At 44.8% G+C, this 24,845-nt stretch overlaps 1 protein-coding gene and 37 non-coding genes across 38 annotated transcripts in view; 1 reads left to right on the top strand and 37 right to left on the bottom strand.

The window, feature by feature from the left end:
• The window catches only part of LOC143512591 (ninjurin-1), a 300,728-nt gene that overhangs the window by 40,420 nt on the left and 235,463 nt on the right, over positions 1-24,845 (top strand). The gene's annotated exons all lie outside the window — the stretch shown is intronic.
• On the bottom strand, positions 288-359 carry trnaa-ugc (transfer RNA alanine (anticodon UGC)). Its single transcript has one exon. It is a non-coding gene; the product is annotated as a tRNA-Ala (tRNA).
• trnat-cgu (transfer RNA threonine (anticodon CGU)) lies at positions 866-937 on the bottom strand. Its single transcript has one exon. It is a non-coding gene; the product is annotated as a tRNA-Thr (tRNA).
• Positions 1,809-1,880, bottom strand: trnaa-ugc (transfer RNA alanine (anticodon UGC)). Its single transcript has one exon. It is a non-coding gene; the product is annotated as a tRNA-Ala (tRNA).
• Positions 2,387-2,458, bottom strand: trnat-cgu (transfer RNA threonine (anticodon CGU)). The gene has a single exon. It is a non-coding gene; the product is annotated as a tRNA-Thr (tRNA).
• trnaa-ugc (transfer RNA alanine (anticodon UGC)) lies at positions 3,330-3,401 on the bottom strand. The gene has a single exon. It is a non-coding gene; the product is annotated as a tRNA-Ala (tRNA).
• On the bottom strand, positions 3,909-3,980 carry trnat-cgu (transfer RNA threonine (anticodon CGU)). The gene has a single exon. It is a non-coding gene; the product is annotated as a tRNA-Thr (tRNA).
• Positions 4,265-4,336, bottom strand: trnaa-ugc (transfer RNA alanine (anticodon UGC)). Its single transcript has one exon. It is a non-coding gene; the product is annotated as a tRNA-Ala (tRNA).
• trnat-cgu (transfer RNA threonine (anticodon CGU)) lies at positions 4,845-4,916 on the bottom strand. The gene has a single exon. It is a non-coding gene; the product is annotated as a tRNA-Thr (tRNA).
• trnaa-ugc (transfer RNA alanine (anticodon UGC)) lies at positions 5,788-5,859 on the bottom strand. Its single transcript has one exon. It is a non-coding gene; the product is annotated as a tRNA-Ala (tRNA).
• trnat-cgu (transfer RNA threonine (anticodon CGU)) lies at positions 6,367-6,438 on the bottom strand. Its single transcript has one exon. It is a non-coding gene; the product is annotated as a tRNA-Thr (tRNA).
• Positions 6,723-6,794, bottom strand: trnaa-ugc (transfer RNA alanine (anticodon UGC)). The gene has a single exon. It is a non-coding gene; the product is annotated as a tRNA-Ala (tRNA).
• On the bottom strand, positions 7,303-7,374 carry trnat-cgu (transfer RNA threonine (anticodon CGU)). Its single transcript has one exon. It is a non-coding gene; the product is annotated as a tRNA-Thr (tRNA).
• trnaa-ugc (transfer RNA alanine (anticodon UGC)) lies at positions 8,246-8,317 on the bottom strand. Its single transcript has one exon. It is a non-coding gene; the product is annotated as a tRNA-Ala (tRNA).
• trnat-cgu (transfer RNA threonine (anticodon CGU)) lies at positions 8,826-8,897 on the bottom strand. Its single transcript has one exon. It is a non-coding gene; the product is annotated as a tRNA-Thr (tRNA).
• On the bottom strand, positions 9,182-9,253 carry trnaa-ugc (transfer RNA alanine (anticodon UGC)). The gene has a single exon. It is a non-coding gene; the product is annotated as a tRNA-Ala (tRNA).
• trnat-cgu (transfer RNA threonine (anticodon CGU)) lies at positions 9,760-9,831 on the bottom strand. Its single transcript has one exon. It is a non-coding gene; the product is annotated as a tRNA-Thr (tRNA).
• trnaa-ugc (transfer RNA alanine (anticodon UGC)) lies at positions 10,703-10,774 on the bottom strand. The gene has a single exon. It is a non-coding gene; the product is annotated as a tRNA-Ala (tRNA).
• trnat-cgu (transfer RNA threonine (anticodon CGU)) lies at positions 11,281-11,352 on the bottom strand. Its single transcript has one exon. It is a non-coding gene; the product is annotated as a tRNA-Thr (tRNA).
• trnaa-ugc (transfer RNA alanine (anticodon UGC)) lies at positions 12,224-12,295 on the bottom strand. Its single transcript has one exon. It is a non-coding gene; the product is annotated as a tRNA-Ala (tRNA).
• trnat-cgu (transfer RNA threonine (anticodon CGU)) lies at positions 12,802-12,873 on the bottom strand. The gene has a single exon. It is a non-coding gene; the product is annotated as a tRNA-Thr (tRNA).
• trnaa-ugc (transfer RNA alanine (anticodon UGC)) lies at positions 13,745-13,816 on the bottom strand. Its single transcript has one exon. It is a non-coding gene; the product is annotated as a tRNA-Ala (tRNA).
• Positions 14,323-14,394, bottom strand: trnat-cgu (transfer RNA threonine (anticodon CGU)). Its single transcript has one exon. It is a non-coding gene; the product is annotated as a tRNA-Thr (tRNA).
• On the bottom strand, positions 15,266-15,337 carry trnaa-ugc (transfer RNA alanine (anticodon UGC)). The gene has a single exon. It is a non-coding gene; the product is annotated as a tRNA-Ala (tRNA).
• Positions 15,844-15,915, bottom strand: trnat-cgu (transfer RNA threonine (anticodon CGU)). The gene has a single exon. It is a non-coding gene; the product is annotated as a tRNA-Thr (tRNA).
• Positions 16,787-16,858, bottom strand: trnaa-ugc (transfer RNA alanine (anticodon UGC)). Its single transcript has one exon. It is a non-coding gene; the product is annotated as a tRNA-Ala (tRNA).
• Positions 17,366-17,437, bottom strand: trnat-cgu (transfer RNA threonine (anticodon CGU)). The gene has a single exon. It is a non-coding gene; the product is annotated as a tRNA-Thr (tRNA).
• trnaa-ugc (transfer RNA alanine (anticodon UGC)) lies at positions 17,723-17,794 on the bottom strand. Its single transcript has one exon. It is a non-coding gene; the product is annotated as a tRNA-Ala (tRNA).
• trnat-cgu (transfer RNA threonine (anticodon CGU)) lies at positions 18,303-18,374 on the bottom strand. Its single transcript has one exon. It is a non-coding gene; the product is annotated as a tRNA-Thr (tRNA).
• Positions 19,246-19,317, bottom strand: trnaa-ugc (transfer RNA alanine (anticodon UGC)). The gene has a single exon. It is a non-coding gene; the product is annotated as a tRNA-Ala (tRNA).
• On the bottom strand, positions 19,826-19,897 carry trnat-cgu (transfer RNA threonine (anticodon CGU)). Its single transcript has one exon. It is a non-coding gene; the product is annotated as a tRNA-Thr (tRNA).
• trnaa-ugc (transfer RNA alanine (anticodon UGC)) lies at positions 20,182-20,253 on the bottom strand. The gene has a single exon. It is a non-coding gene; the product is annotated as a tRNA-Ala (tRNA).
• Positions 20,760-20,831, bottom strand: trnat-cgu (transfer RNA threonine (anticodon CGU)). The gene has a single exon. It is a non-coding gene; the product is annotated as a tRNA-Thr (tRNA).
• Positions 21,703-21,774, bottom strand: trnaa-ugc (transfer RNA alanine (anticodon UGC)). Its single transcript has one exon. It is a non-coding gene; the product is annotated as a tRNA-Ala (tRNA).
• trnat-cgu (transfer RNA threonine (anticodon CGU)) lies at positions 22,281-22,352 on the bottom strand. The gene has a single exon. It is a non-coding gene; the product is annotated as a tRNA-Thr (tRNA).
• Positions 23,224-23,295, bottom strand: trnaa-ugc (transfer RNA alanine (anticodon UGC)). Its single transcript has one exon. It is a non-coding gene; the product is annotated as a tRNA-Ala (tRNA).
• Positions 23,802-23,873, bottom strand: trnat-cgu (transfer RNA threonine (anticodon CGU)). The gene has a single exon. It is a non-coding gene; the product is annotated as a tRNA-Thr (tRNA).
• On the bottom strand, positions 24,745-24,816 carry trnaa-ugc (transfer RNA alanine (anticodon UGC)). Its single transcript has one exon. It is a non-coding gene; the product is annotated as a tRNA-Ala (tRNA).

The following is a 24,845-nucleotide window of genomic DNA, read 5'->3' as shown; positions in this document are numbered from 1 at the left end:
ACAAAAACAGAATTGAAAACTGACAAAGCACTTTAATGGTCCAATGGCTAACCGGTGATCTTCGGTTACGAAGGCATGTGTTAAAAGCAGCAGTGAACATGCTCAAAAACACGACACCATTGTGACCGATGTATAACCGAACGGAAACTGAGCATCGTCTATCAATAAGAGAAGCTGCAAGCAACACTATTAAGGCACAAAAAGAGTGAGAGAAATGCACAGCGTCTGAATGTCAGCTCAACCCGAAAGGTTAAAATATAGCCAACCATATCTATAGATAATGCTCATGGAGATGCAGGGGATTGAACCCTGGACCTCATACATGCAAAGCATGCGCTCTTCCACTGAGCTACATTCCCTTGACATGTGGAACTAATTGGTTGTAGAGCCAAAGAGAATGATTCCAAAGGTTTATCAACTAGTCCAGTTGCCTAATGTATCACTACTCCCTGAAGGGGTGAGAAGGCCTGCCACACCATCAGGAATCCTTGGCCCTATAACATAGACTTTGACATACAGCCTCTTAATCTGCAAACTACCTGGAAGCAATGGAGAAATTCTTACCTAGCAAAGCCCAGTTTTCGCTCCTGCAGACTCTATCACATGGAAACCTGATGGTAAACTCAGTAAAGATCATTGAAATACTCAAAACAAAGGTAGAGGTCACATTAGAAATGGATGTAGATGTTCCCGTTGTCTGCCATTTAAAAGGTAAGCACCTTTCCACCAGGCCATTTCAGCTGCTTCTTTGAGAGTCAGACGAGTGCTTGATCACATACAGAGGTCTCTTGTACAAGGACATAATTGGAAGCAGATATTTTGGTAGTGAATGGACATTATAGACCCTTCGGTCCACTTTCCTTAAAGGCACGAACGGGGATCGAACCCATGATCTTCGGTTTACGAGACCGACGCCTTACCACTTGGCCACCATGCCGTAGAAAAGAGAGAGTGCTTAAATTTGAACCACACACAAACCGATGAGGGCATGTGGTAACTCCGACAGCGGAAGTGTGTGGAAATGGCTGGAACATGCTCAAAATCACAACACTGTTCTGACCCGTGAATTGATACCAATTCTACCGATTCTACACTGTCCATAGGCTGTAACCAAAATAGCATTGCATAGGCAGCTACCAAAAGGAGAACAGAAGAAGCAACCCATGTCTTGGTGACTGGAAGAAAGTTGCACAGTTGAGTCACAGCCGTTTGGGACTCACCCAGGAAAGAGCACTTTTTGGTTGTTGGGGCCTAACAGGAAGCAAGAGTACCTGAGTGTTAAACAATGGCATTCAGGAAACAAGCTATGCTTCATTGAGATGCTGGGGGTCGAAGCCAGTTCCTCACACAGGCGAAGCATGGGCTCTACCACTGAGCTACATCCCCACTTGTAAGGTTGTCTTCAGAATTCTGAAAGAGTCTAGCACAGCAAATACGGCCACCAGAAGCAGTAACAGGACGAACCCATGAAGCAAGTTATACTTCAGCAGCAGCCATGCCAGAATGTCAAGTTTGCAAGGAACAAAAACAGAATTGAAAACTGACAAAGCACTTTAATGGTCCAATGGCTAACCGGTGATCTTCGGTTACGAAGGCGTGTGTTAAAAGCAGCAGTGAACATGCTCAAAAACACGACACCATTGTGACCGATGTATAACCGAACGGAAACTGAGCATCGTCTATCAATAAGAGAAGCTGCAAGCAACACTATTAAGGCACAAAAAGAGTGAGAGAAATGCACAGCGTCTGAATGTCAGCTCAACCCGAAAGGTTAAAATATAGCCAACCATATCTATAGATAATGCTCATGGAGATGCAGGGGATTGAACCCTGGACCTCATACATGCAAAGCATGCGCTCTTCCACTGAGCTACATCCCCTTGACGTGTGGAACTAATTGGTTGTAGAGCCAAAGAGAATGATTCCAAAGGTTTATCAACTAGTCCAGTTGCCTAATGTATCACTACTCCCTGAAGGGGTGAGAAGGCCTGCCACACCATCAGGAATCCTTGGCCCTATAACATAGACTTTGACATACAGCCTCTTAATCTGCAAACTACCTGGAAGCAATGGAGAAATTCTTACCTAGCAAAGCCCAGTTTTCGCTCCTGCAGACTCTATCACATGGAAACCTGATGGTAAACTCAGTAAAGATCATTGAAATACTCAAAACAAAGGTAGAGGTCACATTAGAAATGGAGGTAGATGTTCCCGTTGTCTGCCATTTAAAAGGTAAGCACCTTTCCGCCAGGACATTTCAGCTGCTTCTTTGAGAGTCAGACGAGTGCTTGATAACATACAGAGGTCTCTTGTACAAGGACAAAATTGGAAGCAGATATTTTGGTAGTGAACGGACATTATAGACCGTTCGGTCCACTTTCCTTAAAGGCACGAACGGGGATCTAACCCGTGATCTTCGGTTTACGAGACCGACGCCTTACCACTTGGCCACCATGCCATAGAAAAGAGTGAGTGCTTAAATTTGAACCACACACAAACCTATGAGGGCATGTGGTAACTCCGACAGCGGAAGTGTGTGGAAATGGCTGGAACATGCTCAAAATCACAACACTGTTCTGACCCGTGAATTGATACCAATTCTACCGATTCTACACTGTCCATAGGCTGTAACCAAAATAGCATTGCATAGGCAGCTACCAAAAGGAGAACAGAAGAAGCAACCCATGTCTTGGTGACTGGAAGAAAGTTGCACAGTTGAGTCACAGCCGTTTGGGACTCACCCAGGAAAGAGCACTTTTTGGTTGTTGGGGCCTAACAGGAAGCAAGAGTACCTGAGTGTTAAACAATGGCATTCAGGAAACAAGCTATGCTTCATTGAGATGCTGGGGGTCGAAGCCAGTTCCTCACACAGGCGAAGCATGCGCTCTACCACTGAGCTACATCCCCACTTGTAAGGTTGTCTTCAGAATTCTGAAAGAGTCTAGCACAGCAAATACAGCCACCAGAAGCAGTAACAGGACAAACCCATGAAGCAAGTTATACTTCAGCAGCAGCCATGCCAGAATGTCAAGTTTGCAAGGAACAAAAACAGAATTGAAAACTGACAAAGCACTTTAATGGTCCAATGGCTAACCGGTGATCTTTGGTTACGAAGGCATGTGTTAAAAGCAGCAGTGAACATGCTCAAAAACACGACACCATTGTGACCGATGTATAACCGAACGGAAACTGAGCATCGTCTATCAATAAGAGAAGCTGCAAGCAACACTATTAAGGCACGAAAAGGGTAAGAGAAATGCACAGCGTCTGAATGTCAGCTCAACCCGAAAGGTTAAAATATAGCCAACAATATCTATAGACAATGCTCATGGAGATGCAGGGGATTGAACCCTGGACCTCATACATGCAAAGCATGCGCTCTTCCACTGAGCTACATCCCCTTGACATGTGGAACTAATTGGTTGTAGAGCCAAAGAGAATGATTCCAAAGGTTTATCAACTAGTCTACAGTTGCCTAATGTATCACTACTCCCTGAAGGGGTGAGAAGGCCTGCCACACCATCAGGAATACTTGGCCCTATAACATAGACTTTGACATACAGCCTCTTAATCTGCAACCTACCTGGAAGCAATGGAGAAATTCTTACCTAGCAAAGCCCAGTTTTCGCTCCTGCAGACTCTATCACATGGAAACCTGATGGTAAACTCAGTAAAGATCATTGAAATACTCAAAATAAAGGTAGAGGTCACATTAGAAATGGATGTAGATGTTCCCGTTGTCTGCCATTTAAAAGGTAAGCACCTTTCCGCCAGGCCATTTCAGCTGCTTCTTTGAGAGTCAGACGAGTGCTTGATCACATACAGAGGTCTCTTGTACAAGGACAAAATTGGAAGCAGATATTTTAGTAGTGAATGGACATTATAGACCGTTCGTCCACTTTCCTTAAAGGCACGAACGGGGATCGAACCCGTGATCTTCAGTTTACGAGACCGACGCCTTACCACTTGGCCACCATGCCATAGAAAAGAGAGAGTCCTTAAATTTGAACCACACACAAACTTATGAGGACATGTGGTAACTCCGACAGCGGAAATGTGAGGAAATGGCAGGAACATGCTCAAAATCACGACACCATTGTGACCTATGTATAACCGAACGGAAACTGAGCATCGTCTATCAATAAGAGAAGCTGCAAGCAACACTATTAAGGCACAAAAAGAGTGAGAGAAATGCACAGCGTCTGAATGTCAGCTCAACCCGAAAGGTTAAAATATAGCCAACCATATCTATAGATAATGCTCATGGAGATGCAGGGGATTGAACCCTGGACCTCATACATGCAAAGCATGCACTCTTCCACTGAGCTACATCCCCTTGACGTGTGGAACTAATTGGTTGTAGAGCCAAAGAGAATGATTCCAAAGGTTTATCAACTAGTCTACAGTTGCCTAATGTATCACTACTCCCTGAAGGGGTGAGAAGGCCTGCCACACCATCAGGAATCCTTGGCCCTATAACATAGACTTTGACATACAGCCTCTTAATCTGCAAACTACCTGGAAGCAATGGAGAAATTCTTACCTAGCAAAGCCCAGTTTTCGCTCCTGCAGACTCTATCACATGGAAACCTGATGGTAAACTCAGTAAAGATCATTGAAATACTCAAAACAAAGGTAGAGGTCACATTAGAAATGGAGGTAGATGTTCCCGTTGTCTGCCATTTAAAAGGTAAGCACCTTTCCGCCAGGACATTTCAGCTGCTTCTTTGAGAGTCAGACGAGTGCTTGATAACATACAGAGGTCTCTTGTACAAGGACAAAATTGGAAGCAGATATTTTGGTAGTGAACGGACATTATAGACCGTTCGGTCCACTTTCCTTAAAGGCACGAACGGGGATCTAACCCGTGATCTTCGGTTTACGAGACCGACGCCTTACCACTTGGCCACCATGCCATAGAAAAGAGTGAGTGCTTAAATTTGAACCACACACAAACCTATGAGGGCATGTGGTAACTCCGACAGCGGAAGTGTGTGGAAATGGCTGGAACATGCTCAAAATCACAACACTGTTCTGACCCGTGAATTGATACCAATTCTACCGATTCTACACTGTCCATAGGCTGTAACCAAAATAGCATTGCATAGGCAGCTACCAAAAGGAGAACAGAAGAAGCAACCCATGTCTTGGTGACTGGAAGAAAGTTGCACAGTTGAGTCACAGCCGTTTGGGACTCACCCAGGAAAGAGCACTTTTTGGTTGTTGGGGCCTAACAGGAAGCAAGAGTACCTGAGTGTTAAACAATGGCATTCAGGAAACAAGCTATGCTTCATTGAGATGCTGGGGGTCGAAGCCAGTTCCTCACACAGGCGAAGCATGCGCTCTACCACTGAGCTACATCCCCACTTGTAAGGTTGTCTTCAGAATTCTGAAAGAGTCTAGCACAGCAAATACAGCCACCAGAAGCAGTAACAGGACAAACCCATGAAGCAAGTTATACTTCAGCAGCAGCCATGCCAGAATGTCAAGTTTGCAAGGAACAAAAACAGAATTGAAAACTGACAAAGCACTTTAATGGTCCAATGGCTAACCGGTGATCTTTGGTTACGAAGGCATGTGTTAAAAGCAGCAGTGAACATGCTCAAAAACACGACACCATTGTGACCGATGTATAACCGAACGGAAACTGAGCATCGTCTATCAATAAGAGAAGCTGCAAGCAACACTATTAAGGCACGAAAAGGGTAAGAGAAATGCACAGCGTCTGAATGTCAGCTCAACCCGAAAGGTTAAAATATAGCCAACAATATCTATAGACAATGCTCATGGAGATGCAGGGGATTGAACCCTGGACCTCATACATGCAAAGCATGCGCTCTTCCACTGAGCTACATCCCCTTGACATGTGGAACTAATTGGTTGTAGAGCCAAAGAGAATGATTCCAAAGGTTTATCAACTAGTCTACAGTTGCCTAATGTATCACTACTCCCTGAAGGGGTGAGAAGGCCTGCCACACCATCAGGAATACTTGGCCCTATAACATAGACTTTGACATACAGCCTCTTAATCTGCAACCTACCTGGAAGCAATGGAGAAATTCTTACCTAGCAAAGCCCAGTTTTCGCTCCTGCAGACTCTATCACATGGAAACCTGATGGTAAACTCAGTAAAGATCATTGAAATACTCAAAATAAAGGTAGAGGTCACATTAGAAATGGATGTAGATGTTCCCGTTGTCTGCCATTTAAAAGGTAAGCACCTTTCCGCCAGGCCATTTCAGCTGCTTCTTTGAGAGTCAGACGAGTGCTTGATCACATACAGAGGTCTCTTGTACAAGGACAAAATTGGAAGCAGATATTTTAGTAGTGAATGGACATTATAGACCGTTCGTCCACTTTCCTTAAAGGCACGAACGGGGATCGAACCCGTGATCTTCAGTTTACGAGACCGACGCCTTACCACTTGGCCACCATGCCATAGAAAAGAGAGAGTCCTTAAATTTGAACCACACACAAACTTATGAGGACATGTGGTAACTCCGACAGCGGAAATGTGAGGAAATGGCAGGAACATGCTCAAAATCACGACACCATTGTGACCTATGTATAACCGAACGGAAACTGAGCATCGTCTATCAATAAGAGAAGCTGCAAGCAACACTATTAAGGCACAAAAAGAGTGAGAGAAATGCACAGCGTCTGAATGTCAGCTCAACCCGAAAGGTTAAAATATAGCCAACCATATCTATAGATAATGCTCATGGAGATGCAGGGGATTGAACCCTGGACCTCATACATGCAAAGCATGCACTCTTCCACTGAGCTACATCCCCTTGACGTGTGGAACTAATTGGTTGTAGAGCCAAAGAGAATGATTCCAAAGGTTTATCAACTAGTCTACAGTTGCCTAATGTATCACTACTCCCTGAAGGGGTGAGAAGGCCTGCCACACCATCAGGAATCCTTGGCCCTATAACATAGACTTTGACATACAGCCTCTTAATCTGCAAACTACCTGGAAGCAATGGAGAAATTCTTACCTAGCAAAGCCCAGTTTTCGCTCCTGCAGACTCTATCACATGGAAACCTGATGGTAAACTCAGTAAAGATCATTGAAATACTCAAAACAAAGGTAGAGGTCACATTAGAAATGGAGGTAGATGTTCCCGTTGTCTGCCATTTAAAAGGTAAGCACCTTTCCGCCAGGACATTTCAGCTGCTTCTTTGAGAGTCAGACGAGTGCTTGATAACATACAGAGGTCTCTTGTACAAGGACAAAATTGGAAGCAGATATTTTGGTAGTGAACGGACATTATAGACCGTTCGGTCCACTTTCCTTAAAGGCACGAACGGGGATCTAACCCGTGATCTTCGGTTTACGAGACCGACGCCTTACCACTTGGCCACCATGCCATAGAAAAGAGTGAGTGCTTAAATTTGAACCACACACAAACCTATGAGGGCATGTGGTAACTCCGACAGCGGAAGTGTGTGGAAATGGCTGGAACATGCTCAAAATCACAACACTGTTCTGACCCGTGAATTGATACCAATTCTACCGATTCTACACTGTCCATAGGCTGTAACCAAAATAGCATTGCATAGGCAGCTACCAAAAGGAGAACAGAAGAAGCAACCCATGTCTTGGTGACTGGAAGAAAGTTGCACAGTTGAGTCACAGCCGTTTGGGACTCACCCAGGAAAGAGCACTTTTTGGTTGTTGGGGCCTAACAGGAAGCAAGAGTACCTGAGTGTTAAACAATGGCATTCAGGAAACAAGCTATGCTTCATTGAGATGCTGGGGGTCGAAGCCAGTTCCTCACACAGGCGAAGCATGCGCTCTACCACTGAGCTACATCCCCACTTGTAAGGTTGTCTTCAGAATTCTGAAAGAGTCTAGCACAGCAAATACAGCCACCAGAAGCAGTAACAGGACAAACCCATGAAGCAAGTTATACTTCAGCAGCAGTCATGCCAGAATGTCAAGTTTGCAAGGAACAAAAACAGAATTGAAAACTGACAAAGCACTTTAATGGTCCAATGGCTAACCGGTGATCTTCGGTTACGAAGGCATGTGTTAAAAGCAGCAGTGAGCATGCTCAAAAACACGACACCATTGTGACCGATGTATAACCGAACGGAAACTGAGCATCGTCTATCAATAAGAGAAGCTGCAAGCAACACTATTAAGGCACGAAAAGGGTAAGAGAAATGCACAGCGTCTGAATGTCAGCTCAACCCGAAAGGTTAAAATATAGCCAACAATATCTATAGACAATGCTCATGGAGATGGAGGGGATTGAACCCTGGACCTCATACATGCAAAGCATGCGCTCTTCCACTGAGCTACATCCCCTTGACATGTGGAACTAATTGGTTGTAGAGCCAAAGAGAATGATTCCAAAGGTTTATCAACTAGTCTACAGTTGCCTAATGTATCACTACTCCCTGAAGGGGTGAGAAGGCCTGCCACACCATCAGGAATACTTGTCCCTATAACATAGACTTTGACATACAGCCTCTTAATCTGCAACCTACCTGGAAGCAATGGAGAAATTCTTACCTAGCAAAGCCCAGTTTTCGCTCCTGCAGACTCTATCACATGGAAACCTGATGGTAAACTCAGTAAAGATCATTGAAATACTCAAAACAAAGGTAGAGGTCACATTAGAAATGGATGTAGATGTTCCCGTTGTCTGCCATTTAAAAGGTAAGCACCTTTCCGCCAGGCCATTTCAGCTGCTTCTTTGAGAGTCAGACGAGTGCTTGATCACATACAGAGGTCTCTTGTACAAGGACAAAATTGGAAGCAGATATTTTAGTAGTGAATGGACATTATAGACCGTTCGGTCCACTTTCCTTAAAGGCACGAACGGGGATCGAACCCGCGATCTTCGGTTTACGAGACCGACGCCTTACCACTTGGCCACCATGCCATAGAAAAGAGAGAGTCCTTAAATTTGAACCACACACAAACTTATGAGGACATGTGGTAACTCCGACAGCGGAAATGTGAGGAAATGGCAGGAACATGCTCAAAATCACGACACCATTGTGACCTATGTATAACCGAACGGAAACTGAGCATCGTCTATCAATAAGAGAAGCTGCAAGCAACACTATTAAGGCACAAAAAGAGTGAGAGAAATGCACAGCGTCTGAATGTCAGCTCAACCCGAAAGGTTAAAATATAGCCAACCATATCTATAGATAATGCTCATGGAGATGCAGGGGATTGAACCCTGGACCTCATACATGCAAAGCATGCGCTCTTCCACTGAGCTACATCCCCTTGACGTGTGGAACTAATTGGTTGTAGAGCCAAAGAGAATGATTCCAAAGGTTTATCAACTAGTCCAGTTGCCTAATGTATCACTACTCCCTGAAGGGGTGAGAAGGCCTGCCACACCATCAGGAATCCTTGGCCCTATAACATAGACTTTGACATACAGCCTCTTAATCTGCAAACTACCTGGAAGCAATGGAGAAATTCTTACCTAGCAAAGCCCAGTTTTCGCTCCTGCAGACTCTATCACATGGAAACCTGATGGTAAACTCAGTAAAGATCATTGAAATACTCAAAACAAAGGTAGAGGTCACATTAGAAATGGATGTAGATGTTCCCGTTGTCTGCCATTTAAAAGGTAAGCACCTTTCCACCAGGCCATTTCAGCTGCTTCTTTGAGAGTCAGACGAGTGCTTGATCACATACAGAGGTCTCTTGTACAAGGACAAAATTGGAAGCAGATATTTTGGTAGTGAATGGACATTATAGACCCTTCGGTGCACTTTCCTTAAAGGCACGAACGGGGATCGAACCCATGATCTTCGGTTTACGAGACCGACGCCTTACCACTTGGCCACCATTCCACAGAAAAGAGAGAGTGCTTAAATTTGAACCACACACAAACCTATGAGGGCATGTGGTAACTCCGACAGCGGAAGTGTGTGGAAATGGCTGGAACATGCTCAAAATCACAACACTGTTCTGACCCGTGAATTGATACCAATTCTACCGATTCTACACTGTCCATAGGCTGTAACCAAAATAGCATTGCATAGGCAGCTACCAAAAGGAGAACAGAAGAAGCAACCCATGTCTTGGTGACTGGAAGAAAGTTGCACAGTTGAGTCACAGCCGTTTGGGACTCACCCAGGAAAGAGCACTTTTTGGTTGTTGGGGCCTAACAGGAAGCAAGAGTACCTGAGTGTTAAACAATGGCATTCAGGAAACAAGCTATGCTTCATTGAGATGCTGGGGGTCGAAGCCAGTTCCTCACACAGGCGAAGCATGGGCTCTACCACTGAGCTACATCCCCACTTGTAAGGTTGTCTTCAGAATTCTGAAAGAGTCTAGCACAGCAAATACGGCCACCAGAAGCAGTAACAGGACGAACCCATGAAGCAAGTTATACTTCAGCAGCAGCCATGCCAGAATGTCAAGTTTGCAAGGAACAAAAACAGAATTGAAAACTGACAAAGCACTTTAATGGTCCAATGGCTAACCGGTGATCTTCGGTTACGAAGGCGTGTGTTAAAAGCAGCAGTGAACATGCTCAAAAACACGACACCATTGTGACCGATGTATAACCGAACGGAAACTGAGCATCGTCTATCAATAAGAGAAGCTGCAAGCAACACTATTAAGGCACAAAAAGAGTGAGAGAAATGCACAGCGTCTGAATGTCAGCTCAACCCGAAAGGTTAAAATATAGCCAACCATATCTATAGATAATGCTCATGGAGATGCAGGGGATTGAACCCTGGACCTCATACATGCAAAGCATGCGCTCTTCCACTGAGCTACATCCCCTTGACGTGTGGAACTAATTGGTTGTAGAGCCAAAGAGAATGATTCCAAAGGTTTATCAACTAGTCCAGTTGCCTAATGTATCACTACTCCCTGAAGGGGTGAGAAGGCCTGCCACACCATCAGGAATCCTTGGCCCTATAACATAGACTTTGACATACAGCCTCTTAATCTGCAAACTACCTGGAAGCAATGGAGAAATTCTTACCTAGCAAAGCCCAGTTTTCGCTCCTGCAGACTCTATCACATGGAAACCTGATGGTAAACTCAGTAAAGATCATTGAAATACTCAAAACAAAGGTAGAGGTCACATTAGAAATGGAGGTAGATGTTCCCGTTGTCTGCCATTTAAAAGGTAAGCACCTTTCCGCCAGGACATTTCAGCTGCTTCTTTGAGAGTCAGACGAGTGCTTGATAACATACAGAGGTCTCTTGTACAAGGACAAAATTGGAAGCAGATATTTTGGTAGTGAACGGACATTATAGACCGTTCGGTCCACTTTCCTTAAAGGCACGAACGGGGATCTAACCCGTGATCTTCGGTTTACGAGACCGACGCCTTACCACTTGGCCACCATGCCATAGAAAAGAGTGAGTGCTTAAATTTGAACCACACACAAACCTATGAGGGCATGTGGTAACTCCGACAGCGGAAGTGTGTGGAAATGGCTGGAACATGCTCAAAATCACAACACTGTTCTGACCCGTGAATTGATACCAATTCTACCGATTCTACACTGTCCATAGGCTGTAACCAAAATAGCATTGCATAGGCAGCTACCAAAAGGAGAACAGAAGAAGCAACCCATGTCTTGGTGACTGGAAGAAAGTTGCACAGTTGAGTCACAGCCGTTTGGGACTCACCCAGGAAAGAGCACTTTTTGGTTGTTGGGGCCTAACAGGAAGCAAGAGTACCTGAGTGTTAAACAATGGCATTCAGGAAACAAGCTATGCTTCATTGAGATGCTGGGGGTCGAAGCCAGTTCCTCACACAGGCGAAGCATGGGCTCTACCACTGAGTTACATCCCCACTTGTAAGGTTGTCTTCAGAATTCTGAAAGAGTCTAGCACAGCAAATACGGCCACCAGAAGCAGTAACAGGACGAACCCATGAAGCAAGTTATACTTCAGCAGCAGCCATGCCAGAATGTCAAGTTTGCAAGGAACAAAAACAGAATTGAAAACTGACAAAGCACTTTAATGGTCCAATGGCTAACCGGTGATCTTCGGTTACGAAGGCATGTGTTAAAAGCAGCAGTGAACATGCTCAAAAACACGACACCATTGTGACCGATGTATAACCGAACGGAAACTGAGCATCGTCTATCAATAAGAGAAGCTGCAAGCAACACTATTAAGGCACAAAAAGAGTGAGAGAAATGCACAGCGTCTGAATGTCAGCTCAACCCGAAAGGTTAAAATATAGCCAACCATATCTATAGATAATGCTCATGGAGATGCAGGGGATTGAACCCTGGACCTCATACATGCAAAGCATGCGCTCTTCCACTGAGCTACATTCCCTTGACATGTGGAACTAATTGGTTGTAGAGCCAAAGAGAATGATTCCAAAGGTTTATCAACTAGTCCAGTTGCCTAATGTATCACTACTCCCTGAAGGGGTGAGAAGGCCTGCCACACCATCAGGAATCCTTGGCCCTATAACATAGACTTTGACATACAGCCTCTTAATCTGCAAACTACCTGGAAGCAATGGAGAAATTCTTACCTAGCAAAGCCCAGTTTTCGCTCCTGCAGACTCTATCACATGGAAACCTGATGGTAAACTCAGTAAAGATCATTGAAATACTCAAAACAAAGGTAGAGGTCACATTAGAAATGGATGTAGATGTTCCCGTTGTCTGCCATTTAAAAGGTAAGCACCTTTCCACCAGGCCATTTCAGCTGCTTCTTTGAGAGTCAGACGAGTGCTTGATCACATACAGAGGTGTCTTGTACAAGGACATAATTGGAAGCAGATATTTTGGTAGTGAATGGACATTATAGACCCTTCGGTCCACTTTCCTTAAAGGCACGAACGGGGATCGAACCCATGATCTTCGGTTTACGAGACCGACGCCTTACCACTTGGCCACCATGCCCTAGAAAAGAGAGAGTGCTTAAATTTGAACCACACACAAACCGATGAGGGCATGTGGTAACTCCGACAGCGGAAGTGTGTGGAAATGGCTGGAACATGCTCAAAATCACAACACTGTTCTGACCCGTGAATTGATACCAATTCTACCGATTCTACACTGTCCATAGGCTGTAACCAAAATAGCATTGCATAGGCAGCTACCAAAAGGAGAACAGAAGAAGCAACCCATGTCTTGGTGACTGGAAGAAAGTTGCACAGTTGAGTCACAGCCGTTTGGGACTCACCCAGGAAAGAGCACTTTTTGGTTGTTGGGGCCTAACAGGAAGCAAGAGTACCTGAGTGTTAAACAATGGCATTCAGGAAACAAGCTATGCTTCATTGAGATGCTGGGGGTCGAAGCCAGTTCCTCACACAGGCGAAGCATGGGCTCTACCACTGAGTTACATCCCCACTTGTAAGGTTGTCTTCAGAATTCTGAAAGAGTCTAGCACAGCAAATACGGCCACCAGAAGCAGTAACAGGACGAACCCATGAAGCAAGTTATACTTCAGCAGCAGCCATGCCAGAATGTCAAGTTTGCAAGGAACAAAAACAGAATTGAAAACTGACAAAGCACTTTAATGGTCCAATGGCTAACCGGTGATCTTCGGTTACGAAGGCATGTGTTAAAAGCAGCAGTGAACATGCTCAAAAACACGACACCATTGTGACCGATGTATAACCGAACGGAAACTGAGCATCGTCTATCAATAAGAGAAGCTGCAAGCAACACTATTAAGGCACAAAAAGAGTGAGAGAAATGCACAGCGTCTGAATGTCAGCTCAACCCGAAAGGTTAAAATATAGCCAACCATATCTATAGATAATGCTCATGGAGATGCAGGGGATTGAACCCTGGACCTCATACATGCAAAGCATGCGCTCTTCCACTGAGCTACATTCCCTTGACATGTGGAACTAATTGGTTGTAGAGCCAAAGAGAATGATTCCAAAGGTTTATCAACTAGTCCAGTTGCCTAATGTATCACTACTCCCTGAAGGGGTGAGAAGGCCTGCCACACCATCAGGAATCCTTGGCCCTATAACATAGACTTTGACATACAGCCTCTTAATCTGCAAACTACCTGGAAGCAATGGAGAAATTCTTACCTAGCAAAGCCCAGTTTTCGCTCCTGCAGACTCTATCACATGGAAACCTGATGGTAAACTCAGTAAAGATCATTGAAATACTCAAAACAAAGGTAGAGGTCACATTAGAAATGGATGTAGATGTTCCCGTTGTCTGCCATTTAAAAGGTAAGCACCTTTCCACCAGGCCATTTCAGCTGCTTCTTTGAGAGTCAGACGAGTGCTTGATCACATACAGAGGTCTCTTGTACAAGGACATAATTGGAAGCAGATATTTTGGTAGTGAATGGACATTATAGACCCTTCGGTCCACTTTCCTTAAAGGCACGAACGGGGATCGAACCCATGATCTTCGGTTTACGAGACCGACGCCTTACCACTTGGCCACCATGCCGTAGAAAAGAGAGAGTGCTTAAATTTGAACCACACACAAACCGATGAGGGCATGTGGTAACTCCGACAGCGGAAGTGTGTGGAAATGGCTGGAACATGCTCAAAATCACAACACTGTTCTGACCCGTGAATTGATACCAATTCTACCGATTCTACACTGTCCATAGGCTGTAACCAAAATAGCATTGCATAGGCAGCTACCAAAAGGAGAACAGAAGAAGCAACCCATGTCTTGGTGACTGGAAGAAAGTTGCACAGTTGAGTCACAGCCGTTTGGGACTCACCCAGGAAAGAGCACTTTTTGGTTGTTGGGGCCTAACAGGAAGCAAGAGTACCTGAGTGTTAAACAATGGCATTCAGGAAACAAGCTATGCTTCATTGAGATGCTGGGGGTCGAAGCCAGTTCCTCACACAGGCGAAGCATGGGCTCTACCACTGAGCTACATCCCCACTTGTAAGGTTGTCTTCAGAATTCTGAAAGAGTCTAGCACAGCAAATACGGCCACCAGAAGCAGTAACAGGACGAACCCATGAAGCAAGTTATACTTCAGCAGCAGCCATGCCAGAATGTCAAGTTTGCAAGGAACAAAAACAGAATTGAAAACTGACAAAGCACTTTAATGGTCCAATGGCTAACCGGTGATCTTCGGTTACGAAGGCGTGTGTTAAAAGCAGCAGTGAACATGCTCAAAAACACGACACCATTGTGACCGATGTATAACCGAACGGAAACTGAGCATCGTCTATCAATAAGAGAAGCTGCAAGCAACACTATTAAGGCACAAAAAGAGTGAGAGAAATGCACAGCGTCTGAATGTCAGCTCAACCCGAAAGGTTAAAATATAGCCAACCATATCTATAGATAATGCTCATGGAGATGCAGGGGATTGAACCCTGGACCTCATACATGCAAAGCATGCGCTCTTCCACTGAGCTACATCCCCTTGACGTGTGGAACTAATTGGTTGTAGAGCCAAAGAGAATGATTCCAAAGGTTTATCAACTAGTCCAGTTGCCTAATGTATCACTACTCCCTGAAGGGGTGAGAAGGCCTGCCACACCATCAGGAATCCTTGGCCCTATAACATAGACTTTGACATACAGCCTCTTAATCTGCAAACTACCTGGAAGCAATGGAGAAATTCTTACCTAGCAAAGCCCAGTTTTCGCTCCTGCAGACTCTATCACATGGAAACCTGATGGTAAACTCAGTAAAGATCATTGAAATACTCAAAACAAAGGTAGAGGTCACATTAGAAATGGAGGTAGATGTTCCCGTTGTCTGCCATTTAAAAGGTAAGCACCTTTCCGCCAGGACATTTCAGCTGCTTCTTTGAGAGTCAGACGAGTGCTTGATAACATACAGAGGTCTCTTGTACAAGGACAAAATTGGAAGCAGATATTTTGGTAGTGAACGGACATTATAGACCGTTCGGTCCACTTTCCTTAAAGGCACGAACGGGGATCTAACCCGTGATCTTCGGTTTACGAGACCGACGCCTTACCACTTGGCCACCATGCCATAGAAAAGAGTGAGTGCTTAAATTTGAACCACACACAAACCTATGAGGGCATGTGGTAACTCCGACAGCGGAAGTGTGTGGAAATGGCTGGAACATGCTCAAAATCACAACACTGTTCTGACCCGTGAATTGATACCAATTCTACCGATTCTACACTGTCCATAGGCTGTAACCAAAATAGCATTGCATAGGCAGCTACCAAAAGGAGAACAGAAGAAGCAACCCATGTCTTGGTGACTGGAAGAAAGTTGCACAGTTGAGTCACAGCCGTTTGGGACTCACCCAGGAAAGAGCACTTTTTGGTTGTTGGGGCCTAACAGGAAGCAAGAGTACCTGAGTGTTAAACAATGGCATTCAGGAAACAAGCTATGCTTCATTGAGATGCTGGGGGTCGAAGCCAGTTCCTCACACAGGCGAAGCATGCGCTCTACCACTGAGCTACATCCCCACTTGTAAGGTTGTCTTCAGAATTCTGAAAGAGTCTAGCACAGCAAATACAGCCACCAGAAGCAGTAACAGGACAAACCCATGAAGCAAGTTATACTTCAGCAGCAGCCATGCCAGAATGTCAAGTTTGCAAGGAACAAAAACAGAATTGAAAACTGACAAAGCACTTTAATGGTCCAATGGCTAACCGGTGATCTTTGGTTACGAAGGCATGTGTTAAAAGCAGCAGTGAACATGCTCAAAAACACGACACCATTGTGACCGATGTATAACCGAACGGAAACTGAGCATCGTCTATCAATAAGAGAAGCTGCAAGCAACACTATTAAGGCACGAAAAGGGTAAGAGAAATGCACAGCGTCTGAATGTCAGCTCAACCCGAAAGGTTAAAATATAGCCAACAATATCTATAGACAATGCTCATGGAGATGCAGGGGATTGAACCCTGGACCTCATACATGCAAAGCATGCGCTCTTCCACTGAGCTACATCCCCTTGACATGTGGAACTAATTGGTTGTAGAGCCAAAGAGAATGATTCCAAAGGTTTATCAACTAGTCTACAGTTGCCTAATGTATCACTACTCCCTGAAGGGGTGAGAAGGCCTGCCACACCATCAGGAATACTTGGCCCTATAACATAGACTTTGACATACAGCCTCTTAATCTGCAACCTACCTGGAAGCAATGGAGAAATTCTTACCTAGCAAAGCCCAGTTTTCGCTCCTGCAGACTCTATCACATGGAAACCTGATGGTAAACTCAGTAAAGATCATTGAAATACTCAAAATAAAGGTAGAGGTCACATTAGAAATGGATGTAGATGTTCCCGTTGTCTGCCATTTAAAAGGTAAGCACCTTTCCGCCAGGCCATTTCAGCTGCTTCTTTGAGAGTCAGACGAGTGCTTGATCACATACAGAGGTCTCTTGTACAAGGACAAAATTGGAAGCAGATATTTTAGTAGTGAATGGACATTATAGACCGTTCGTCCACTTTCCTTAAAGGCACGAACGGGGATCGAACCCGTGATCTTCAGTTTACGAGACCGACGCCTTACCACTTGGCCACCATGCCATAGAAAAGAGAGAGTCCTTAAATTTGAACCACACACAAACTTATGAGGACATGTGGTAACTCCGACAGCGGAAATGTGAGGAAATGGCAGTGAACATGCTCAAAAACACGACACCATTGTGACCGATGTATAACCGAACGGAAACTGAGCATCGTCTATCAATAAGAGAAGCTGCAAGCAACACTATTAAGGCACAAAAAGAGTGAGAGAAATGCACAGCGTCTGAATGTCAGCTCAACCCGAAAGGTTAAAATATAGCCAACCATATCTATAGATAATGCTCATGGAGATGCAGGGGATTGAACCCTGGACCTCATACATGCAAAGCATGCACTCTTCCACTGAGCTACATCCCCTTGACGTGTGGAACTAATTGGTTGTAGAGCCAAAGAGAATGATTCCAAAGGTTTATCAACTAGTCTACAGTTGCCTAATGTATCACTACTCCCTGAAGGGGTGAGAAGGCCTGCCACACCATCAGGAATCCTTGGCCCTATAACATAGACTTTGACATACAGCCTCTTAATCTGCAAACTACCTGGAAGCAATGGAGAAATTCTTACCTAGCAAAGCCCAGTTTTCGCTCCTGCAGACTCTATCACATGGAAACCTGATGGTAAACTCAGTAAAGATCATTGAAATACTCAAAACAAAGGTAGAGGTCACATTAGAAATGGAGGTAGATGTTCCCGTTGTCTGCCATTTAAAAGGTAAGCACCTTTCCGCCAGGACATTTCAGCTGCTTCTTTGAGAGTCAGACGAGTGCTTGATAACATACAGAGGTCTCTTGTACAAGGACAAAATTGGAAGCAGATATTTTGGTAGTGAACGGACATTATAGACCGTTCGGTCCACTTTCCTTAAAGGCACGAACGGGGATCTAACCCGTGATCTTCGGTTTACGAGACCGACGCCTTACCACTTGGCCACCATGCCATAGAAAAGAGTGAGTGCTTAAATTTGAACCACACACAAACCTATGAGGGCATGTGGTAACTCCGACAGCGGAAGTGTGTGGAAATGGCTGGAACATGCTCAAAATCACAACACTGTTCTGACCCGTGAATTGATACCAATTCTACCGATTCTACACTGTCCATAGGCTGTAACCAAAATAGCATTGCATAGGCAGCTACCAAAAGGAGAACAGAAGAAGCAACCCATGTCTTGGTGACTGGAAGAAAGTTGCACAGTTGAGTCACAGCCGTTTGGGACTCACCCAGGAAAGAGCACTTTTTGGTTGTTGGGGCCTAACAGGAAGCAAGAGTACCTGAGTGTTAAACAATGGCATTCAGGAAACAAGCTATGCTTCATTGAGATGCTGGGGGTCGAAGCCAGTTCCTCACACAGGCGAAGCATGCGCTCTACCACTGAGCTACATCCCCACTTGTAAGGTTGTCTTCAGAATTCTGAAAGAGTCTAGCACAGCAAATACAGCCACCAGAAGCAGTAACAGGACAAACCCATGAAGCAAGTTATACTTCAGCAGCAGTCATGCCAGAATGTCAAGTTTGCAAGGAACAAAAACAGAATTGAAAACTGACAAAGCACTTTAATGGTCCAATGGCTAACCGGTGATCTTCGGTTACGAAGGCATGTGTTAAAAGCAGCAGTGAGCATGCTCAAAAACACGACACCATTGTGACCGATGTATAACCGAACGGAAACTGAGCATCGTCTATCAATAAGAGAAGCTGCAAGCAACACTATTAAGGCACGAAAAGGGTAAGAGAAATGCACAGCGTCTGAATGTCAGCTCAACCCGAAAGGTTAAAATATAGCCAACAATATCTATAGACAATGCTCATGGAGATGGAGGGGATTGAACCCTGGACCTCATACATGCAAAGCATGCGCTCTTCCACTGAGCTACATCCCCTTGACATGTGGAACTAATTGGTTGTAGAGCCAAAGAGAATGATTCCAAAGGTTTATCAACTAGTCTACAGTTGCCTAATGTATCACTACTCCCTGAAGGGGTGAGAAGGCCTGCCACACCATCAGGAATACTTGTCCCTATAACATAGACTTTGACATACAGCCTCTTAATCTGCAACCTACCTGGAAGCAATGGAGAAATTCTTACCTAGCAAAGCCCAGTTTTCGCTCCTACAGACTCTATCACATGGAAACCTGATGGTAAACTCAGTAAAGATCATTGAAATACTCAAAACAAAGGTAGAGGTCACATTAGAAATGGATGTAGATGTTCCCGTTGTCTGCCATTTAAAAGGTAAGCACCTTTCCGCCAGGCCATTTCAGCTGCTTCTTTGAGAGTCAGACGAGTGCTTGATCACATACAGAGGTCTCTTGTACAAGGACAAAATTGGAAGCAGATATTTTAGTAGTGAATGGACATTATAGACCGTTCGGTCCACTTTCCTTAAAGGCACGAACGGGGATCGAACCCGCGATCTTCGGTTTACGAGACCGACGCCTTACCACTTGGCCACCATGCCATAGAAAAGAGAGAGTCCTTAAATTTGAACCACACACAAACTTATGAGGACATGTGGTAACTCCGACAGCGGAAATGTGAGGAAATGGCAGGAACATGCTCAAAATCACGACACCATTGTGACCTATGTATAACCGAACGGAAACTGAGCATCGTCTATCAATAAGAGAAGCTGCAAGCAACACTATTAAGGCACAAAAAGAGTGAGAGAAATGCACAGCGTCTGAATGTCAGCTCAACCCGAAAGGTTAAAATATAGCCAACCATATCTATAGATAATGCTCATGGAGATGCAGGGGATTGAACCCTGGACCTCATACATGCAAAGCATGCGCTCTTCCACTGAGCTACATCCCCTTGACGTGTGGAACTAATTGGTTGTAGAGCCAAAGAGAATGATTCCAAAGGTTTATCAACTAGTCCAGTTGCCTAATGTATCACTACTCCCTGAAGGGGTGAGAAGGCCTGCCACACCATCAGGAATCCTTGGCCCTATAACATAGACTTTGACATACAGCCTCTTAATCTGCAAACTACCTGGAAGCAATGGAGAAATTCTTACCTAGCAAAGCCCAGTTTTCGCTCCTGCAGACTCTGTCACATGGAAACCTGATGGTAAACTCAGTAAAGATCATTGAAATACTCAAAACAAAGGTAGAGGTCACATTAGAAATGGATGTAGATGTTCCCGTTGTCTGCCATTTAAAAGGTAAGCACCTTTCCACCAGGCCATTTCAGCTGCTTCTTTGAGAGTCAGACGAGTGCTTGATCACATACAGAGGTCTCTTGTACAAGGACAAAATTGGAAGCAGATATTTTGGTAGTGAATGGACATTATAGACCCTTCGGTCCACTTTCCTTAAAGGCACGAACGGGGATCGAACCCATGATCTTCGGTTTACGAGACCGACGCCTTACCACTTGGCCACCATTCCACAGAAAAGAGAGAGTGCTTAAATTTGAACCACACACAAACCTATGAGGGCATGTGGTAACTCCGACAGCGGAAGTGTGTGGAAATGGCTGGAACATGCTCAAAATCACAACACTGTTCTGACCCGTGAATTGATACCAATTCTACCGATTCTACACTGTCCATAGGCTGTAACCAAAATAGCATTGCATAGGCAGCTACCAAAAGGAGAACAGAAGAAGCAACCCATGTCTTGGTGACTGGAAGAAAGTTGCACAGTTGAGTCACAGCCGTTTGGGACTCACCCAGGAAAGAGCACTTTTTGGTTGTTGGGGCCTAACAGGAAGCAAGAGTACCTGAGTGTTAAACAATGGCATTCAGGAAACAAGCTATGCTTCATTGAGATGCTGGGGGTCGAAGCCAGTTCCTCACACAGGCGAAGCATGGGCTCTACCACTGAGCTACATCCCCACTTGTAAGGTTGTCTTCAGAATTCTGAAAGAGTCTAGCACAGCAAATACGGCCACCAGAAGCAGTAACAGGACGAACCCATGAAGCAAGTTATACTTCAGCAGCAGCCATGCCAGAATGTCAAGTTTGCAAGGAACAAAAACAGAATTGAAAACTGACAAAGCACTTTAATGGTCCAATGGCTAACCGGTGATCTTCGGTTACGAAGGCGTGTGTTAAAAGCAGCAGTGAACATGCTCAAAAACACGACACCATTGTGACCGATGTATAACCGAACGGAAACTGAGCATCGTCTATCAATAAGAGAAGCTGCAAGCAACACTATTAAGGCACAAAAAGAGTGAGAGAAATGCACAGCGTCTGAATGTCAGCTCAACCCGAAAGGTTAAAATATAGCCAACCATATCTATAGATAATGCTCATGGAGATGCAGGGGATTGAACCCTGGACCTCATACATGCAAAGCATGCGCTCTTCCACTGAGCTACATCCCCTTGACGTGTGGAACTAATTGGTTGTAGAGCCAAAGAGAATGATTCCAAAGGTTTATCAACTAGTCCAGTTGCCTAATGTATCACTACTCCCTGAAGGGGTGAGAAGGCCTGCCACACCATCAGGAATCCTTGGCCCTATAACATAGACTTTGACATACAGCCTCTTAATCTGCAAACTACCTGGAAGCAATGGAGAAATTCTTACCTAGCAAAGCCCAGTTTTCGCTCCTGCAGACTCTATCACATGGAAACCTGATGGTAAACTCAGTAAAGATCATTGAAATACTCAAAACAAAGGTAGAGGTCACATTAGAAATGGAGGTAGATGTTCCCGTTGTCTGCCATTTAAAAGGTAAGCACCTTTCCGCCAGGACATTTCAGCTGCTTCTTTGAGAGTCAGACGAGTGCTTGATAACATACAGAGGTCTCTTGTACAAGGACAAAATTGGAAGCAGATATTTTGGTAGTGAACGGACATTATAGACCGTTCGGTCCACTGTCCTTAAAGGCACGAACGGGGATCTAACCCGTGATCTTCGGTTTACGAGACCGACGCCTTACCACTTGGCCACCATGCCATAGAAAAGAGTGAGTGCTTAAATTTGAACCACACACAAACCTATGAGGGCATGTGGTAACTCCGACAGCGGAAGTGTGTGGAAATGGCTGGAACATGCTCAAAATCACAACACTGTTCTGACCCGTGAATTGATACCAATTCTACCGATTCTACACTGTCCATAGGCTGTAACCAAAATAGCATTGCATAGGCAGCTACCAAAAGGAGAACAGAAGAAGCAACCCATGTCTTGGTGACTGGAAGAAAGTTGCACAGTTGAGTCACAGCCGTTTGGGACTCACCCAGGAAAGAGCACTTTTTGGTTGTTGGGGCCTAACAGGAAGCAAGAGTACCTGAGTGTTAAACAATGGCATTCAGGAAACAAGCTATGCTTCATTGAGATGCTGGGGGTCGAAGCCAGTTCCTCACACAGGCGAAGCATGGGCTCTACCACTGAGTTACATCCCCACTTGTAAGGTTGTCTTCAGAATTCTGAAAGAGTCTAGCACAGCAAATACGGCCACCAGAAGCAGTAACAGGACGAACCCATGAAGCAAGTTATACTTCAGCAGCAGCCATGCCAGAATGTCAAGTTTGCAAGGAACAAAAACAGAATTGAAAACTGACAAAGCACTTTAATGGTCCAATGGCTAACCGGTGATCTTCGGTTACGAAGGCATGTGTTAAAAGCAGCAGTGAACATGCTCAAAAACACGACACCATTGTGACCGATGTATAACCGAACGGAAACTGAGCATCGTCTATCAATAAGAGAAGCTGCAAGCAACACTATTAAGGCACAAAAAGAGTGAGAGAAATGCACAGCGTCTGAATGTCAGCTCAACCCGAAAGGTTAAAATATAGCCAACCATATCTATAGATAATGCTCATGGAGATGCAGGGGATTGAACCCTGGACCTCATACATGCAAAGCATGCGCTCTTCCACTGAGCTACATTCCCTTGACATGTGGAACTAATTGGTTGTAGAGCCAAAGAGAATGATTCCAAAGGTTTATCAACTAGTCCAGTTGCCTAATGTATCACTACTCCCTGAAGGGGTGAGAAGGCCTGCCACACCATCAGGAATCCTTGGCCCTATAACATAGACTTTGACATACAGCCTCTTAATCTGCAAACTACCTGGAAGCAATGGAGAAATTCTTACCTAGCAAAGCCCAGTTTTCGCTCCTGCAGACTCTATCACATGGAAACCTGATGGTAAACTCAGTAAAGATCATTGAAATACTCAAAACAAAGGTAGAGGTCACATTAGAAATGGATGTAGATGTTCCCGTTGTCTGCCATTTAAAAGGTAAGCACCTTTCCACCAGGCCATTTCAGCTGCTTCTTTGAGAGTCAGACGAGTGCTTGATCACATACAGAGGTGTCTTGTACAAGGACATAATTGGAAGCAGATATTTTGGTAGTGAATGGACATTATAGACCCTTCGGTCCACTTTCCTTAAAGGCACGAACGGGGATCGAACCCATGATCTTCGGTTTACGAGACCGACGCCTTACCACTTGGCCACCATGCCCTAGAAAAGAGAGAGTGCTTAAATTTGAACCACACACAAACCGATGAGGGCATGTGGTAACTCCGACAGCGGAAGTGTGTGGAAATGGCTGGAACATGCTCAAAATCACAACACTGTTCTGACCCGTGAATTGATACCAATTCTACCGATTCTACACTGTCCATAGGCTGTAACCAAAATAGCATTGCATAGGCAGCTACCAAAAGGAGAACAGAAGAAGCAACCCATGTCTTGGTGACTGGAAGAAAGTTGCACAGTTGAGTCACAGCCGTTTGGGACTCACCCAGGAAAGAGCACTTTTTGGTTGTTGGGGCCTAACAGGAAGCAAGAGTACCTGAGTGTTAAACAATGGCATTCAGGAAACAAGCTATGCTTCATTGAGATGCTGGGGGTCGAAGCCAGTTCCTCACACAGGCGAAGCATGGGCTCTACCACTGAGTTACATCCCCACTTGTAAGGTTGTCTTCAGAATTCTGAAAGAGTCTAGCACAGCAAATACGGCCACCAGAAGCAGTAACAGGACGAACCCATGAAGCAAGTTATACTTCAGCAGCAGCCATGCCAGAATGTCAAGTTTGCAAGGAACAAAAACAGAATTGAAAACTGACAAAGCACTTTAATGGTCCAATGGCTAACCGGTGATCTTCGGTTACGAAGGCATGTGTTAAAAGCAGCAGTGAACATGCTCAAAAACACGACACCATTGTGACCGATGTATAACCGAACGGAAACTGAGCATCGTCTATCAATAAGAGAAGCTGCAAGCAACACTATTAAGGCACAAAAAGAGTGAGAGAAATGCACAGCGTCTGAATGTCAGCTCAACCCGAAAGGTTAAAATATAGCCAACCATATCTATAGATAATGCTCATGGAGATGCAGGGGATTGAACCCTGGACCTCATACATGCAAAGCATGCGCTCTTCCACTGAGCTACATTCCCTTGACATGTGGAACTAATTGGTTGTAGAG

The sequence above is a fragment of the Brachyhypopomus gauderio genome, chromosome 4 (assembly GCF_052324685.1).
Source record: "Brachyhypopomus gauderio isolate BG-103 chromosome 4, BGAUD_0.2, whole genome shotgun sequence".
NCBI classification, from domain to species: Eukaryota; Metazoa; Chordata; class Actinopteri; order Gymnotiformes; family Hypopomidae; genus Brachyhypopomus; species Brachyhypopomus gauderio.
Note: the sequence above shows the minus strand (reverse complement) of the source record. Positions and strands in the feature narration are given on the sequence as shown.